Genomic DNA, 18,742 nt, shown 5'->3' with positions numbered 1-18,742 from the left:
AGGAGGAGGGGGATATTACTTTTGTACCATTGCAGATAGATGTCAGAGGAAGTATAAGATGTTTACCTGAAATGCTACTAAATGCTATCTATTTGGGTTTCATAGTTATACCATCTGTGGCTAACTATGGCTAAAACTTCACATAGATAGGGAAATTTTGTGAATACTACTATGAAAAAGAAACAGTAAGGTATGTGTATAGGTGATACATTCATTATTATAGTTCCCATGCTAAGAATGTTAACAGTCTCGCTAAATTACCTTTGTCTTCCAACTGGTTTTAATTTTGTCATAACTGATGAGGGTTCATATGAATGGTTAGCAGAGTAAAGGATGCATACTTAAGATTGATTGATTACATACTTAAGTTGCTTTTCACTTTTCATTTTTAAGAGTACTAGTTTTTCCAGTTTTAAGTAGTTAAAAATAGCATTACATAGAGCTTTACCAAAGATAAAAAAGGCAATGTAAACAAATGCAATATTATATGTTGGAAGTAGATGAGGACACTCCTTGAGAATTCCCAAACAACAGACAACATCTTGAACTTTATAAGTCATGAATACATTACCCTAAACATGTGAGTACCTGGAAAATTCTCTGTGCTGCTCTGTGTCCTGTGTGCCCTCCTGTGTGTCTCTGGTCTCCCTCTTACATGCACATACATACATACATACATACATGTCAGAAGAGTACTTTCTACTCAAATTTTGGTCATCAGTTTTTTTAAAATACATACTACCTTCCCTGACCATAAAAGAGCTAAAAATCTTTGACTCTGGGAAATACGATCAGTTGTATTGAGTTAAAAACAATTCTTCGGGGCTTTTTAAGTTCTTTCTTGCTCCACATTTTGGCTTTCAAAGCTTGAAACTTAAAATCCTCAATATGATTGTTCTCAGGTATAGTCCACAAAATATAGAAAAAAATTATTCTATCTACACCTTACAATTTATTAGTATCTCCAAAGTATACGGTCCTCAGTCTACTGGAATATTCTCTCCTTTCCCCCACTCATGGCAAAACCTGTCAGGCTTCTCTTTTGGAGTTGGTAACTCAGAGCATAGTAGTTTAGTTAAAAATTTAAATTTAGCTTAATTTAAATATTTAAGTACCTTCTTCCAGATGAAAGTGTATTAATAGCTATGCCATTCCTACATTTTGTCTTATCTAAGAAATCATTCAGAGTTTGTAAACTTGATCATACTTTATTGCCTGCATAGTGGAAATTTCTATGTGACTGAGTAGTTTTTAAGGCATAATGAAATCCCTTATAATAAAAACTAAAAAATTCAATGAACACAGATGGACATCAAAAGAAAAAATTTCATTTTAAATGAAGCTAAAATAATGTTTTCTTTAAAAATACTTAATTTTTCTCTGCATTTAATTTATGTATAGTTATTTTACCTGAATAATTGGGAATAATTTGTAGTTGAAATGGCACATTCTTCCTGATGATCAGTAGGAAGAAACACATCTTTAATAATACCATCAATATTCCTTACCAGAGAAAACCTTTAGACAAAACTGAAGCTTTAGGTCATTTACTATCATTTAGAATATCCAACTTTTGTTTTCATAAAAGTCATGTACTTTAACATTCAGAAGATGTATTTAAATATGTGAATTATGGGGTACCTGGGTGGCTCAGTCAGTGAAGTGTCCATCTTTGACTCAGGTCATGATCTCACAGTTTGTGAGTTCGAGCCCCACGTCAGGCTCTGTGCTGAGCTCGGAGCCTGGAGCCTGCTTTGGATTCTATGTCCCCTTCTCTTTCTGCCCCTCTCCCACTTGTAATCTGTCTCTCTCTGTCTCTCAAAAATAAAAAATGTAAAAAAAAAATGTTTTAATTAAAAAAATCTGTAATTACATATATTTAACAATGTGGGAATGAGATTTGGCTAACAAGCATTTTGTTGTACCCACGATGGTACTGGCCTGTTAGAAACTACATATCCTTTGTGCTAGAAGATAAGGATTACAGACTGTGCACATCGAAGCCAGATTTTTCAGAAAGATTCCTAGGAGTATTTGACATCTGTATGCACAGATAGGCTGAATTCCATAAATAGCTACATTTTACCTTAAAATTATCTCATCTTAAGAATCCAAAATACTCTACATATCTTAAATAAGAGTGAAATTTAGAATTGACATTCAACACATAAAAGAGAACTTTATTCAAGTGTTAAGGCAAAGCACTGAAAATTAAAATCCAGATTGTATATCCTGTCCTTCCCTAACATAATATGTAGAGAATTGTGAGTGAGCTCTGCCCCTTCAGCCGTGATCAGGTGCTAATGGAAGAAACCAGTCTCTAGGTAGCCTAGGTTGTAGAAGAGTTCTTTCCGATAGTTGCCATTATTTTTCTCAACGATTTTTATAGAGAAAGCCTGGTGATCCATTTTCCTGAGTGACGACTATCAGGAAAAAAAAAAACAGTTAATATCTTCTGGTGAACAAGATTTTTTTTCTTTTTCACTGAAAATCAAGTTATTGGATTTATTACATCTCCTCAGCATATGATACTTGAATATTTGAGCTTGTGCTGAAAACTATAGGTTTTTCCTCCCCCTTTACTACATTACCTCTGTCATTTTTATTGAAATAGAGTTAGCATGTGACATTATATTAGTTTTAGGTGTACAATATTATTTTCACTGAATAGACAATTCTATACCTTACACAATGTTCAACATGTTAAGTATAGTTGCAATCTGTCACCGCACAATGTTATCACATTACTATTAACTATACTGTGCTATATTTTCCATCCCTGTGACTTATTTATTTTAACTGGAGATATTACTTTTCCTTGTTCTTAGTAAACTACTTTTTGGTCTTTTCTCATTGTGGTTTTATTATAGTCTTGAAATTAATAATATAATAGCACAAAAAATAAGAACATGCATTTGTAGATGTGATTGTGTATAATTGTATATCTTCTGTTCAAAAAATCTAATCCATTTTCTAATTTTACACAGCAATTTACATGTGTTTTTCTTTATTAATTTATACATTTTTAGATAAACCTACATCTTTAGTTAAAAGTGAGTTAATAGCAGCAGGTACTAAAGACTAAAGTAAATCTGGATGAAGAGACCAAAGTGTGAGTGCAGAAAAAAAGAATGATAAAGTGTTTTAATAATTTGATTCATCTCTATCTTCACGTAATCCCCAGAGGAAAGAAACACATCATAGTGGGTATTTGATAATAGCACTGCTGTCTCACTTCTCTGGCATGAGAAACTTGGGAGCTACATTGTGAAGTGAAAACTGCTCAGAGTTTTTCCATCTTCCATAAAAGGTTAACTCCATCATTTTGAGAAATGTTAACAAAATAACATCTATTTTGCTTACTCTCTGCTTTTGGGAAAAGGTCAGCTTTCCTAGAATAGTATTTCTTATTTAGCACCCACTTTTCCTTTTTAATGATCCTATTAAAAATATTTCAGTTTAATTAGAAGAAAAGGATAGTTGAAGATAAAATAGAGACCTAAACTGACATTTTGGAGGCATACATATGAATATGGGCTTTATAAAGTGACTAATACTTGGAAATAATATATAGCGTTTATGTATAATACAGTGAAGTTTGTAGTATTATTATGCATATTATTTAATATACATACTATTAATTTATAATGCAAAGCATTTCAATCATGAAAAATAGAAAACAATTCTATCCGTTTGTATATTTATCAGATCATATTTCTTTCTACCTGGATAGGGAATGTCTTGCTGGTGACTGATGCTTTAGAATGTGCAGACATGGTTAGCCTTAATTTACATTTTGGGGTATCTGTAGTGCAAGAAAATGCTAGAAAATTACCCAAAGGAGGAAGTTGGATGAGGAATTATTGCCATTGGCTAGACCAGACAGCAGACCATTGGTTGATGGCCCAAGAATCTATAAAAATGATCAGACGGAGCCCACTGTTAGCTAGCAAATCCTGTAGGTGTATAGTGACTGCTTGAAATGCAAGCAATTTTGTTTGACTCTTGGGTAGTGTTCTTTTTAATTTAAAAAAAAAAATAATAGTTTATTTTATTTTAGAGAAGAGAGCATGCGAGTTGGGGAGAGGGATATAGGGAGAGAGAAAGAGAACATTTTATGTAGGCTGTAGGCTCAGCATGAAACCCAATGTGGGGCTCAATCCCACCATCCTGGATCATGACCTGAGCCTAAATCAAGGGTCAGCTACTCAACTGACTGAGCCATCCAGGCGCCCCTGCTGTTCTTGATCAGGGCGTCCTGGTCAGGGATGGATGGCAGCACCTCTCCAACAGGTTTCATCATGTATGTTGGTGCCATTACCATTCATCAAGTAAACAGATTCCTTTTTCAGTCCACTTAGTTCATCTCAAGGTGTTCCCTACATGGGTGATGAGGGTTAAAGAGGAGTGACAACTTCAACAGTTTTGTTACAACTGGTAAGAAACTCAAGGCAGGGGAAACCATTTTCCACTTGAGATGGGATGGACATGACAGAGGTCCCAAATTCTAGTCTGTTCCGTAAGTAACATTTTCTTTACACTAAAGAGGACACTATCACTTTGCCAAGAGTGCAGGTGCTGTCTCTGTGCCCCAAGGCACAGTGGACATCAAGATGATGAATGTCATAGACTGAGGGTATGTAATAGCCTCTGTCTCCAAAAAGACTCACTATGCAGCTAATGAGTGGTATTCTAATGGTGTGTAGTGCAGAGACAAGAAGGGCAACTTTTTTTTTTTAATATATATTTTTTAAATGTTTTATTTATTTCTAGGAGAGAGAGAGAGCGTGAGCAGGGGAGGGTCAGAGAGAGAGGGAGTCACAGAATGAAACAGGCTCCAGGCTCTGAGCTGGCAGTCAGCACAGATCCCGACGCGGGGCTCGAACCCACGAACCGCGAGTACATGACCTAAGCGAAAGTCGGACGCTCAACCGACTAAGCCACCCAGGCGCCCCAAGAAGGGCAGCTTTTGCACCAGTCCTTAGTTGGACCAGAGACCCCAGGACACAGGAGACTGCCACAGCCTTTACAAGAAGAGAGTTCATGGGATCATGAATAGGTGTCTGCTATATTGCATTTTGGGCACTCTTAAGAGTCTTTTGTTGTAGTGGTGGCTTTCTAACTGGACCAGTTTAAGAATAGCAAGATGGACGGGTTTAAGAATAATTTATAAATGAGGGGTGTGTTGCCTCCAGAACACAAAATTTCCTGCATAAATTTGGGCTTATCTTAATGTTGTGGGTATTGAGAGGGTTAATAATTGTTTCTTAACAGTGTCAGTGATGGAACAGCCCTTGAGTGACTAGATAACACACAGAAATGTTTATACAATTGACTTTTTATTTTGTGTGGGGCAATAGCTCATCTTTTTTTTTTTAATGTGTTGTAATTTTACTTTATGTACTAAATAAATATGTAATATGCATCTTATCAGATTATTCTTTAAAGACTTCCAAATCAGCATCACCACACTTAGGGGCCTTCCCCACAGACATTTGTAGTTGATTGAGTTTATGGATTGGGTTTGAATTCACCCCTTGTCATGTTTGAGTCATGGTGCTCAGTGAAGCCCACAGCCTTTGTCAGTATGTTTTACAGCTATAAAATAGGGTGATAGCATCCTTTGTCTCTTTAGGTGTGGTAGATTTAAAACTTCTGTGGCCCTCTTTGGAGTCAGTGCCATAAGGGTTCCATGGTTGCTTTACTCCATAATGTGGGAATCAGAGTATATTTTGGTGAGAGAGTCCTAAGCAGCAGCAAAGGTTTCTGTAGGCTCCTAGCCTACCATTTGATTTTAAGAGTATGGATGTCAGCAAACCACATTAACTGTTCTTTCACACATGAGCAACAACCCAACAGACTCCCATAATATATGAAATATCATTCTTTTTCTGGAGCACTCTATAGAACAGAGTCTGATGTCTTGAAAATGTTGTAGTCAAACATCAAATACGTTCAGACATACAACCAATAATCATTGGGTAAGAGTCCCTTCCCATGGCTCACACTAAAATTATCACTTATGGCTTATGCTAAAATTGAGCCATAAAATTCAGTCCAATGTGCTTGATAGGCCTATGCCAGTACATAATCCCAGAGCCCCTTCAAGGAGGGCCCTGATAGCATACCCCTTTGCTTAAATGCCAATTCCTGAAACTTCCAACTTAAGTTGGTTAAATCTATACAAGAAGGTTGATAGGCTGAGCAAATGCAGCACAAAGCAGCACAGCTCAAAGTACAAGCTTGCAAGCAGGTGACAGCAGGGCTAAAAGCACATGATGGCCAATAGCAGCTCCAAGTGCAAGCTTGCCAGCATGAAGGTGAGCATGTCAAAGCAAGAGAAGAAAGACCACTGGTGGTAGTCATTGCCTAAGACTTACTGTGCCAACTGCTTTGTGGTTGCCCCATTGAGGATGGGATCAACCCTCCTCCACCCAAAGTTGGTTCACGTGATGATACAGGTAATGTTAGACATGTGCCAGGAATGTATAAAGGGATTTATTAATCACCTATTGAGGTTTTCTGGGTAGAAAAGAAGAGAAATCCAAGGTGGTGTGGAAATATCTTAGGGGGAGTGGCTTTGTTCTTTCTTGTATTTAGGGGCTGGGGTCAGAAGAGCATTACTATGTACAGGCTTGGGTTTGTGTGGTTTGAACTTTGAACTTGTGTGGCTCCAAGGAAGGGAATTTTCAGGCTTTCTTATAGGCTCTCCAAGGTACCACAAAAAGGAAAAGGATCATGTTGGGCCTTGAAAATGTTTTAGTGAAAACTCAAAAAGGGAGTCAGATACTATAATTACCTGTGCTTTCAAGAGCCACATTTTAGAAACAACACTTTTATTTCTAATATATGCTTGGAAATAGCTACAAATTATCAATAACTAGTAGATTTAATTACATTTACAAAATCCCATTTGCCATACAAGATAGCATAATCAAGGTGTGATTTGTCAGTATATTCCTAGTCCCAATTTTGACTTAGTCATACTGCACATTATAGGCAACTGTATGTGGCTGCAAAGGGCACATGAGCACAGCAAAATGACAGTTGAATCAGGAAAAAAAATAATTCAAATTCAAATGTATATGAATTGCTTAGGAAATTATGTCAACATTTATCATTCACATCAAGAATTTTAATGTCTAGGGAGACCTCATTGTGTGTGTGTGTGTGTGTGTGTGTGTGTGTGTGTGTGTGTGTGATTTAACAGTACTAAAAGATCTGGAGTTGGTGATTTCTGTGAATTTTTTATAACTATAATTCCTTTATTCTAAGAATTTCCACATAGGTTATGCCATTGACTAATCTGACACCTTTATATTTGACTCTAACCACCTATGCAAATTTAAATTTTGCTTCTTTAATTTGGGCTTCTTAAAAATATGATCTATCAAATATGTCAATCTAAAAAAAAATTCTGAAAATGCTTTGATACTCTCCCTGTTGATTGACAGTAGGATATATATCTGTTTCTCTTGATTCTGGACTTCTCTGATTGTATAATCAATAAAATATGACAGAAGTGATGCTGTTTCAATTTCTAGACATCCTCTATTTCAGGTGTTGAGGTCCATTAATGATTGGAGCTGTTAGTCACTGTGTAAAAATTACTACTCTTCTTGAGGTGCAACACCCAAGGATATCTGGGCTAGCTACTTGAACAAGGTGTGTGGAGAGATTCTTGGCCAACGCTCAACCATTTGTATAATCCCAGTTAAGGCCCTAAAAGTGACCCAAGTGTCCCTATGGTCTCCTGTCCATATTCCTGATAACAGATTCATGGCCATAATAAATGTTTGCTGCTGTTTTAAGCCACCACATCTTGGGTTTGTTTGTTGCTGATAACTGTAATTGGTAACTGGAACATAATTTGGTACTCAAATTTGTTATGCTGCCGTGACAGAATCCTAAAGCATTCACTTCAGGTCATTTGTCTTGTTTACCAGGTTTGGGCCATTAAGAATAAAGCTGTGTAGTAAGCAGGATTCTAAAGTGCCCCTAATCCCAGGGATTATAAGTATGTGAGATATCACAGCCAGGATTATGTAAGATTGAAAGGCAAAAGGAATTTTGCATATGTAATTAAGTGTACTAAGTGGTTTGACCTTGAGTTAACCAAAAGGGAGATTATCTGCCTGCGCCTAACATAATTGCATGATCCTTTTAAAGCAGGGAGGTTTCTCCTAATAGCAGAAGGGAAAGAGAGAGTTAATATCCTAGAAGGATTTGGGGCATCTGTGTTGGCTCAGTGGGTTGAGCATCTAGCTCTTGGTTTCAGCGCAGGTCATAATTGCTGGGTTGTGATCGAGCCCTATATTGGGCTCTGTGAAGCTTGCTGTCTATCCTTCCCCTGCTTGGGTGTATGCTTTCTCTTTCTTTCTCTCTCTCTCTCTATCCCCCCTTCTAAATAAAAAAATACAGTACTAGAAGGATTTGACAATGCTGTTGAAAGTTGAGGTTGGAAAGAACTACATACAAAGACCAAGACTAGCTTGTAGGACCTGAATGAAACTTCCAGACAGCACCCAGCAAGGAAATTGGAGTGTGTGTGTGTGTGTGTGTGTGTGTGTGTGTGTGTGTGTGTGTCTCTGGTGTCTCTGTTTTATACTATACAGAACTCAAACCTATCAATAACCTGAATGAAACTTGAAGTATGCTCTTTCCCAGATATTTTGTAAAGAACTCAGTCATGGCTACTCATACTTCTGATCTATAGAACTATGAGATAATAATTGTAAGATAATCTAAGATGATTCATTTTGGGTACTTTGTTATAGTGAAAGAAAATAAATACAAGTTGCATGTACATTTTGGGCATGGCTTTTTTTTGATAAACATGCTTTATTTTGGATAAATCCATAGTAGTAGAATTGGTACGTTCTTGGATAGGACTATGTTTAACTTCATTAGACAATGCCTGTGAAAATGTTTCCCCAAACAATTGTATCTTTTTTTATTTCCACTGTCTTCAATTGTTTTCACATACTTGACAAAACTTTCAGTTTTATCTTTTTAGTTTTAGCCATTCTTGGTGTGAGACAACATTATCTTATTCTGATTTAATTTGAATTTCCCCAATGACTAATAGTATTGAACATCTTTTCATATTTCCTATATATTCTTTTGTAAACATCTATTGAAAATATTTTGCCAATTTTGCCAATTTGTAGTTATATGCCTCAAGTTATTTAAGTTATTTATATTTTTATACATTCTAGAAAAGCATTCATGATCAGCCATGTTACCAACATACAGCTTACATTTTTATTTGCTTAATGATGGCTTTAAAGAACAAAAGTTTTAATTATTCCTTCTATTTTTTGTTTCTACTCTCTCTTTTATTTCTTGGATATATTATTAAGAATTTATAATAGTCATTTTGTAGACCTATTATCATACCATTTTTACTTTAAATGGCTTCATATTCTACATGGTCACATTTTTAAATAAAATCATGCATAGTGTATAAGGTGTTACCATTTAAGATCTTTAAGTGATCAGTATATTATTTCAATTAGTTATTTTCATAGTTTTAATTAAATGTGACCTTTTAAAAATAGAGAGTTATTACTGAGATAATATTCTTTGAATCTCATTAAAGTAAACAGATTGGCTTGCAAAAAAAAAATCAATTTCAAGATCTCTGAAACATATCAATAAAGGAATACAGTTAATTTCAGATTTCCTTGTAATCAGCAACCCTATTTTCATATGATGTTGAATAATGAGGGTTAAGAAATTTTTAGCTTCTCTTTGCCCTTCCTACTATATAACTCACCTCAAACCATAATTGTTATTCATTGTATGACTGCCTCCTCCCTGCAAGAAAGTTCTAACTGCCAATATGGAGTAAAGATCATTCAAAATTCACCCGAGTGATGCTATTATACTACATGTCAGATTCATGGGCTTATACTCAGGACCATTGGGTTATAGATTTAAACTCTAACTATACATCTTTAAAACATTTCAATCTGCATTGAATAATTGCATTGTCTTGGCCAATTTGGATTGGAGAAGCCAAAGAAGGTTGCTTGCCTGAGATATCCTAACTTCTCTACCATGTTTGTAGTTGTTTACATTGCAGTTAAGTTAGAGCATCAATTCATTGTAATTGTTCTATTTACTTTTTATCTTCCTCTCTTTTTCTGTCTTCTTTAGCTTTAATTGAGCAATTTATATGATTCTATTTCCTCCTCAATTGGTCTATCAATTATGTATTTAAATTAGTTCACTTTAGCTTGTCGAAATCTGTTTTCTAGTGGAGCAGTCAAATGTAATGTGTGTGTGTGTGTGTGTGTGTGTGTGTGTGTGTGTGTGTGTGTGATCAGCCTATCTGTTTTGCTGCTGTTTTGATAGCATGTCGCCTCTCGAGTAACTTCTCTTGCCTCTTTAACTCTATCCACCCTTTGCTTTTTGATCATAAAGTACATGGATTCTTGTGGTATTTGCGTGTGTGTGTGTGTGTTCGTGTGTTCTTATTTGTTTTTCTTCACAGTTTGAACTACTGCTTCCTTTTCTCTACGTACCAGTAGCCTGTCAAGCTGTTTGCTTGAGATCTTTGGTGGTGGATATATACATACTTTCAGGGACAACATATTAGTATCTAAAGCAGAATTATCTGAGACACCCCCAGGATCTTAGCCAAGTGGAAAATGGGATCATTCACTAAGGGAGAATGGGCAAATACGGTGACCATCTTACCCAGTTAAACTTCTTAAGTGGAAGAAGTTTATATAAATTGCTCAATATATAAATTATTATTTATAAATAAATAAAAGAAGTTCATATAAATTGCTCAATTAAAACTAGAGAAGACAGAAAAAGAGAGGAAGATAAAAAATAGAACAATTACAATGAATTAATGCTCTAACTTAACTGCAATGTAAACAACTACAAACATGGTAGAGAAGTTAGGAACTGATTTTAAAGGAAAGAAAGGCAAATGTAAATGAAAGTATATTTGTAGTTTCTTCTAGCATATAAACAGTACCATACTAGGGGACAAACATAAATGCCTTAGGAAATGAGTAAAAAAAGAACACCATGAAGAAAATTGTGATGTATTTTGAAAAAAAATACTTGCATGAGATGTGAAAGCAATCTCTCTCTCTCTCTCTCCACACATGTAGATAGATATAGCTATATGCTATCTATATGGCTATATTCTCTTTATATAGATAGATATAGATACAAGCCATAGATGATAGATTATATTACGTAGAAAAATTTAAGGGGTCAATAAAGTTCTAATCAGCATTGCCACACCTCCCCTTATGTTTGGATGAGATACTAGGCATAGAAATTTGGAGAGCAATGAAAGAAATAGGAAGAATATTTTATCCTTATTTTTTCCCCAAAGAGAAAAAAAAATAACTTGTTATTTAAACCTCAGCTGATTGACATTTCATTTTTTGCTTGCTTTGACTTTAGTAGGTTTACAGATAATTCATGTGACCTCAATGAATGGGTTAACTGTATTACAGAGATCAAGATAATAGACGGATTTGAAATTGGACTTTGGCCTTGCCTTGAGAAATGGAAATTCTTGGAAACTCTGTGGAACTAATTGTTCTGGAAAAACAAACACTACTGTGGTTCATCTCAAAATAGAATGTAAAGTGACAGACCTTGATTGTTGTGAATGAACACATATATGTAACTCCAGAAGACTTGTGTATGGTCGAAAAAGTATGAATAACATTTTATTATGTTAAGTATTGGCAAAAAGCGCCTAATTCATGTTGACAGGTGTCTTGGCATGCTGTTAAAGACTTTAGTTCCCATATGACCCAGCTTCATGGGGTCTTTTGCATGCCTCATTCTCAACACATCATATTGTGGAAAAGTCAATGACCTGTCACAAATAAGAACCAATAGAGACATTTAATGGGTGCCCAGAGACCAAAGGTGGACAGAGGAGACACAAATTTGTAAGGCTGGAGGCTCATTGACTACACTTTTTTAGTAACTTAGACCTGACTTAGCACATCTGAGCTAGCGTGTGAAATAGAGGTTGATAACAATTGGGTTCTGAAGTCTGGCCTATTTTAATAAAGTCAGTTCCCAGATTACAAAATTAGCATTGCTACATAGATAATCTATGTTAAAAGGCAAAAGATTTATATGATCTGAATAGAAACCAGAGTATAGATAATCTATGTTAAATTGATGTTAAGGACTCCAGTTATAGGTACTCTTTGCCAGATAACTACAGAGTCCTGCTTCTCAGACTTTGCTCTAAGTCATGTGACTACCTTTGTTCAAAGGAATCATTGTAAATATGATACTGTAAGAAACTTGGAAACTCTTTCACATGTCCATTTGCTGCTCTTAAACTTTCCCATCTCTAATAAAAGATTATTTCCAAACTAGGCTACTGGAAGAAAATAAATGCATGGCCCAGTTACCTCTGTTTTCCTAAATGTTACCCAGCTAAGTACCAGACATATGAGTGATCCTAAAAATGACTGGAAAAGTTACCTGGCCAAACCTAGGTAAATTGTCTACCTGAAACTTTATAAGCTAAACAAAAGGATATCATTTTAAGCCACTGAGATTGAAGGTTTCTTAAGCAACATTATGTGCAGAATGTAATATGTTCATACCACTTCTCAATTATAATGTTGACCACTGAGCATGCACGCTATCTACACATAACTTAAAAGCGTGGAACACTGAGAACTATGGGTATTGTAGTGCTTTATACTACTACTCTGCTTCTAAGATTTTCCCTAGAAAGTTTTATTTATATCTGTTCTCTTCTGACATACCCTTCTATTGACGTGTATTCATACCCTTTCATTTGACAGCATTTGATTATACATGTGTGTGTTGGGGGGGGAGATAAATGTAATCAATGAAGTTATGGAGAATAGAAAATTAAGACAATAACAAAGATTTATAGAAACAGTAAATCTTAGATTCAACTATAATATCACCATCAAAAGAAAATTTATTGTCATTTTGTTATTTTATCCTTGCCTATTTTTTGAAAAGATGAAGACAGATAAATAGGAAGTTTTACTTTTATTAATGTTTGTTTAAAATCTTTTTTAATTCAAGAAGCTTGTATATTATTTATAACTTTTCTTCATTTATCAATTCTGGACATACGCTTTATTTAGGTCATTTACATAATTTAATTAATTTACTTCTATATATTTAATTCATATGTATGAAAGATAGAAACATGCCTCTTATTAATCTGTTATTACTCTTGAATGTAGGTCAGAAGAAATTTGCTCCTACTGGACCTGACTGGGTTGGTCATTGTTTGTGTTGGATCTCAGCAAATGAATTAATTTAGTGGGTTTACTCAAAGCAACCAGTATTGACTTCAAGTTTAAATAATTGAGAAGTATTTAGGGTCAGGAAAGTAGAATCAAGAATGGTCTTAAAGTCCAAAAGACTTCTAAGACGGAGTCTGAACATTAGAATACAAAAGGAGTAAGGCTGGGTTAATATGAGAAGTATTATATTAAAGGCTTCATCCAGCCATTTAGTGACTTTTGTATCTTTGCATTGATCAGAATCAGGTCTCAAATATGTGTTTACTCACCAGACAGAATCCCACCCATATGCTAGATTTCTTCCGTCTCCCTGTGAAATCTGCACAAAATTCGACCAGGCTGCTTTCCATTTCTCTCTTGGTTGACTATCCAGTTGACAGATTTAATCTAAGGTTGTGATGACTGATTATAGCATTAACAATCAAATAAGGACTCCAGGATATATTACTTGAACTAAAAGAATTAACGTCTGCTTATGGAATTTGCTGGCTATCGAAAACCGATATAAGATAAATCAACCCTAAAATACCTACTGGCACTTAAAACTAGTTTTTCTACTTGGATGCAGAATATTTTGATTGACATTATAGTCAGTGCAGTCACAAAATAGCTGTCAGCTGCTTTATGTTCCTGCTCATTCATGTAACCATTTCCCTGTGGCATTTATAGCAAATAGAATTCTTGAACATTTAGGTCCTTATAATCACTGAGAAGATTGAAGTTGGATTTTGGTAATCAGTGTTTAACAAAAACTATTACAAACCATGTAAGATATAGTTCACTTATTTTTTGTGTGTGTGAATTAAAATTCCCCCTTTCCTTCTGTATTTTCATTTAAAATGGATTGAAAGGAAAGCTAATGGCATATTTCTGATAGTTTACCTCTATTGACATTACAAATCCAGCTGTCAGTCTGACAGCAAACCTCCTTAGCATGAATGATTCAAGGAATTTCTTGGAACTGTAATAAATTTCAGCAAAAATTTAAACTAAAATAGTAGCCTAAAATATTTAGTTATCTAGATAAGTGGGAACATTTTAAAAGATGAAAATTAACATGCTGAAGTCTGAGGCTAAACATAAGGGGTGAGGATAGCTCATAATATTTTGAGAAAGAACAAGGTCAGTCATGTGAATTAACAAGATAGAGATTGATGATGAAACATGAAACTTGGCAGACTACCTGGAATCTATGATGGTCAAAGGCAGCACTAGTAGGGACTGATTCAAGACTGAAGGTCTTAGTAACTGAATTATAGAATCTAAATCAATTCTGAAAATAACAACGCATCATACTGTGAAATTACTTTTCTAACATTATTGGGAACAAGTTTCTCTCTGCTCTGTTAAAATTTAAACATAGCTTCCAGAAAAAGAAAACGGAGAATTTCAAACTTAATCCCTTATCTAAGACATATTTGGACAATTAAGACAATTTATACCAAAAACAAATGACTTACATTATAATATTCTAAAATATTATATTCCAGAGTTGTAAAAGACTGTTGAACTACACTTGATTATATTCAATTAGAAGTGTTTGAAAATTAGCTAACAATAAATGTATTAAACCTAATGAATACTGAACTATTTAATAAAGTACTCAATAACGTAGAGAATAGGAAAATAAAATTATGTATAAATGCTTTTTAAGTGTCAAGGCATAGAAAGTGGCTGTCATACTCAGGTTATAAGCACCATACATATCTACTGGAAGATGGGACAGGTGATTAATATCAAACAGCTTGGATCAGTAAGATGTAACGGTGTAAAATTTCACTGAAGCTAAAATTGACACCCTGAGACTAATTTCTGAACTAGACCTATTCAGTAATTTGAAAATCTCCTTAACACCATACATACTATTTTATTGTGATGGCTAACTTTATGTGATAGCTTGGCTGGGCTAAAGGAATGCCCTAATAGCTGTTAAAACATTATTTATAGGTATGTCTGTGATGATGTTTCCAGAAGAAATTAGGATCTGAACCTATAGACTGAGTAAAGAATGCCCTCACCAGGAGGATGGACATCATGCAATCTTTTGGAGGGCCTGGATAGAAGGATAGATGGAGGAAGGGTGAATTTTCATTCTCTGTTTGAGCTGGGACACCCATCTTTTTCTGCCTTCATACATTGACACCCCTGGTTCTCAGGCCTTCAGATTCAAACTGGAGTTTATACTATTGGCTTCCCTGGTTTCCAGGCCTTCAGGATTGCACTGTAACTCTAAGCCTAGCTTCCTGCATCTCCAGCTAGCAGACAGTAGTTCAATGGGACTTATCCTTTAGAATTTCCATTTATCCATAATTTCATGACCATCTCCTCAAGTCTCTACAAATGTATGGATGTGTGTATGTATCTGTTTATCTATGTGTATCTATACTATCTCTCTGTCTGTCTGTCTATCTAACTTACTGGTTTTATTCTCTGGAGAACTCTGGCTAATATAATCACTTCTAATGTATGCATCATATTATGCCCAATCATCAGCCTAAATGACAGTTTCTTCAGCCTCTTGTTTCTAATTTAACTTAGCTTCGTAAATGAAAACTTAACCTTATTAGTACCCCCCACCCTCATCCAACCCAGAAGGTTATATCACTTTGGGATTTGCTTTCATGAGAAAAACAGTGAAATCTTCCACTTGGTTGTAGAAAAATCACATTTATTTGATTACATAGCATTCATATCTCCAGTATTTGGAGCTTCACAGTTGCTTCACTAAAATTTAAAGCTGTCTTTCAAAGAGAGTGCCACTTCTCTCATCTCTCTTAGAAGCTGAAGATTGACATTTCTCCATTTTCTACCTTTGGGGTTAAGCAAAGCCTCTACTTAACTTTTGGATCCTAACCCTCTTCCTCCTTATCCCTTACCAGTGTTTATACTGGGAAATACTTATGGTTCTTTTATTGAACTTTGTGAATCATATATATATATCAAATATACTAATAATTTTTTACCCTTTATTTGCCAAATATTTCAAATTTTGTTGGATTTTGTTCTGTTTAAAGCAATTTTGCTTTTAAAAAGTTATGTATTTTAAATGTTTAGGTCATAATATCTATTTATTTATATTTTCCATTAATTTTAAGGCTCAAAATCCTTCCCTAAAGATTTTTTTTCTACTTCTTACTACAGCTATGTAATGACACCCACTACCAGTGAATTGTACACTTCCTTTTACATTGTTTAAGGATTTCCCAGTATTAAGCAAATTAACACAATGAATGCTTAATAAGATTCCTTGGTTTAGGTTTATTTTTTAATTTTTATTCGATTTATTTTTTTTAAATTTACATCCAAGTTAGTTAGCATATAGTGCAACAATGATTTCATGAGTAGATTCCTTAATGCCCCTTACCCATTTAGCCCATCTCCCCTCCCACAACCCGTCCTAAACCCTCTGTTTGTTCTCCATATTTATGAGTCTCTTATGGTTTTGTCCCACTCACTGTTTATTATTTTCCCTTCCCTTCGTCTGTTTTGTATCCTAAAGTTCTTATATGAGTGTAGTCATACGATATTTGTCTCTGACTAATTTCACTTAGCTTAATACCCTCTAGTTCCATCTGTATAGTTGCAAATGGCAAGATTTAATTCTTTTTGATTGCCAAACAATACTTCACTGAATATATATACAACATCTTCTTTATCCATTCATCCATCGATGGACATTTGTGCTCTTTCCATACTTTGGCTATTTTTGATAGTGCTGCTATTTTGGGTGCATTTGTCCCTTTGAAGCAGCATACCTGTATCCCTTGGATAAATACCTAGTAATGCAAATGCTGGGTCATAGGGTAGTTCTATTTTTAATTTTTTTGAGGAACCTCCATCCTATTTCCACAAGTGTCTGCACCAGTTTGCATTCCCACCATTAATCCAAAGAGATCCTCTTTCTCCTCATCGTCTCTAACATCTGTTGTTGACTGAGTTGTTATTGTTATCCATTCTGACAGGTGTGAGGTGGTGTCTCATTGTGGTTTTGACTTGTATTTCCCTGATGAGGAGTGATGTTGAGCATCGTTTTATGTGTCTGAGAGCCATCTGGAAGTTTTCCATGGAAAAATGTCTGTTCGTGTCTTGAGCCCATTTCTTCACTGGATTATTTGTTTTTTGGGTGTTGAGTTTGATAAGTTCTTTATAGATTTTGCAAATACTTCTCACATTTCATCAGTTATTTTTATAGTTTTGCTGAGTGTTTCCTTTGCTGTGCAGAAGCTTTTGATTTTGATGAGGTCCCAGAAGTTCATTTTTGCTTTGTTACCCTTTCCCCTGGAGACATGTTGAGTAAGAAGTTGCTGTGGCCAAGGTTGAAGAAGTTCTTGTCTGTTTTCTCCTCTATGCATTTGATGGCTTCCTGTCTTCTAGGTTTTTCATCCATTTTGAATTTATCTTTGTGTATAGTATAAGAAAGTGGTCCAGATTCATTCTTCTGCATGTCACTGTCCAGTTTTCCCAGCACCACTTGCTGAAGTGACTGTCTTTATTCCATTGAATATTCTTTCTTGCTTTGTCAAAGATGGGTTGGTCATACATTGTGGATCCATTTCTGGGTTCTCTTTTCTGTTTCATTAATCTGAGTGTGTTTTCATATGCCAGTACCATATTGTCTTGATGATTACAGCTTTGTAATACAGATTAAAGTCCAGGATTGTAAAGTCTCCTGCATTGGATTTCTTTTTCAAGATTACTTTGGCTATTTGGGGTCTTTTCTGATTCCATGCTAATTATAGGATTGTTTGTTCTAGCTCTGTGAAGAATGCTGGTGTTATTTTGATAGCGATTGCATTGAATATGTAGATTGCTTTGGGTAGTATTGACTTACTTATCCAGGGGCATGGAATATTTTTCCATTTTTCTGTGTCTTCTTCTATTTCTTTCATAAGCTTTCTATAGTTTTCATTGTATAGATTTTTCAAATCTTTGGTTAGATTTATCCCTAGGTATTCTATGATTTTTGGTGCAATTGTAAATGGGATTGATTCCTTGATTTCTTTTTCTGTTGCTTTACTGTTGGTGTATAGGAATGCAACCAATTTCTGTGCATTGATTTTATATCCTGCCACTTTGCTGAATTCATGGATCAGTTCTAGCAGTATTTTGGTGGAATGTTTTGAGTTTTCCGTATAGAGTATCATATCATCTGTAAAGAGTGAAAGTTTCACCTCTCCTGGCCATTTTGGATGCCTTTTATTTCTTTGTGTTGTCTGATTGCTGAGGCTAAGACTTCCGATACTATGTTGAATAACAGTGGCAAGTAGTCTTGTTCCTGATCTTAGTGGGAAAGCTCTCAGTTTTCCCCACTGAGGATGGTATTAGCATTGGGTCTTTCATATATGGCTTTTATGATCTCTAGATACTATCCTTCTATCCCTACTTTCTTAAGGGATTTTATCAAGAAAGGATGCTATATTTTGTCAAATGCTTTCTCTGCGTCTATTGAG

The sequence above is a fragment of the Crocuta crocuta genome, unplaced genomic scaffold, assembly GCF_008692635.1.
Source record: "Crocuta crocuta isolate KB4526 unplaced genomic scaffold, BGI_CrCroc_1.0 scaffold831, whole genome shotgun sequence".
Taxonomy (NCBI): domain Eukaryota; kingdom Metazoa; phylum Chordata; class Mammalia; order Carnivora; family Hyaenidae; genus Crocuta; species Crocuta crocuta.
The sequence above is the reverse complement of the archived record's forward strand: the minus strand, read 5'-3'. Positions refer to the sequence as shown.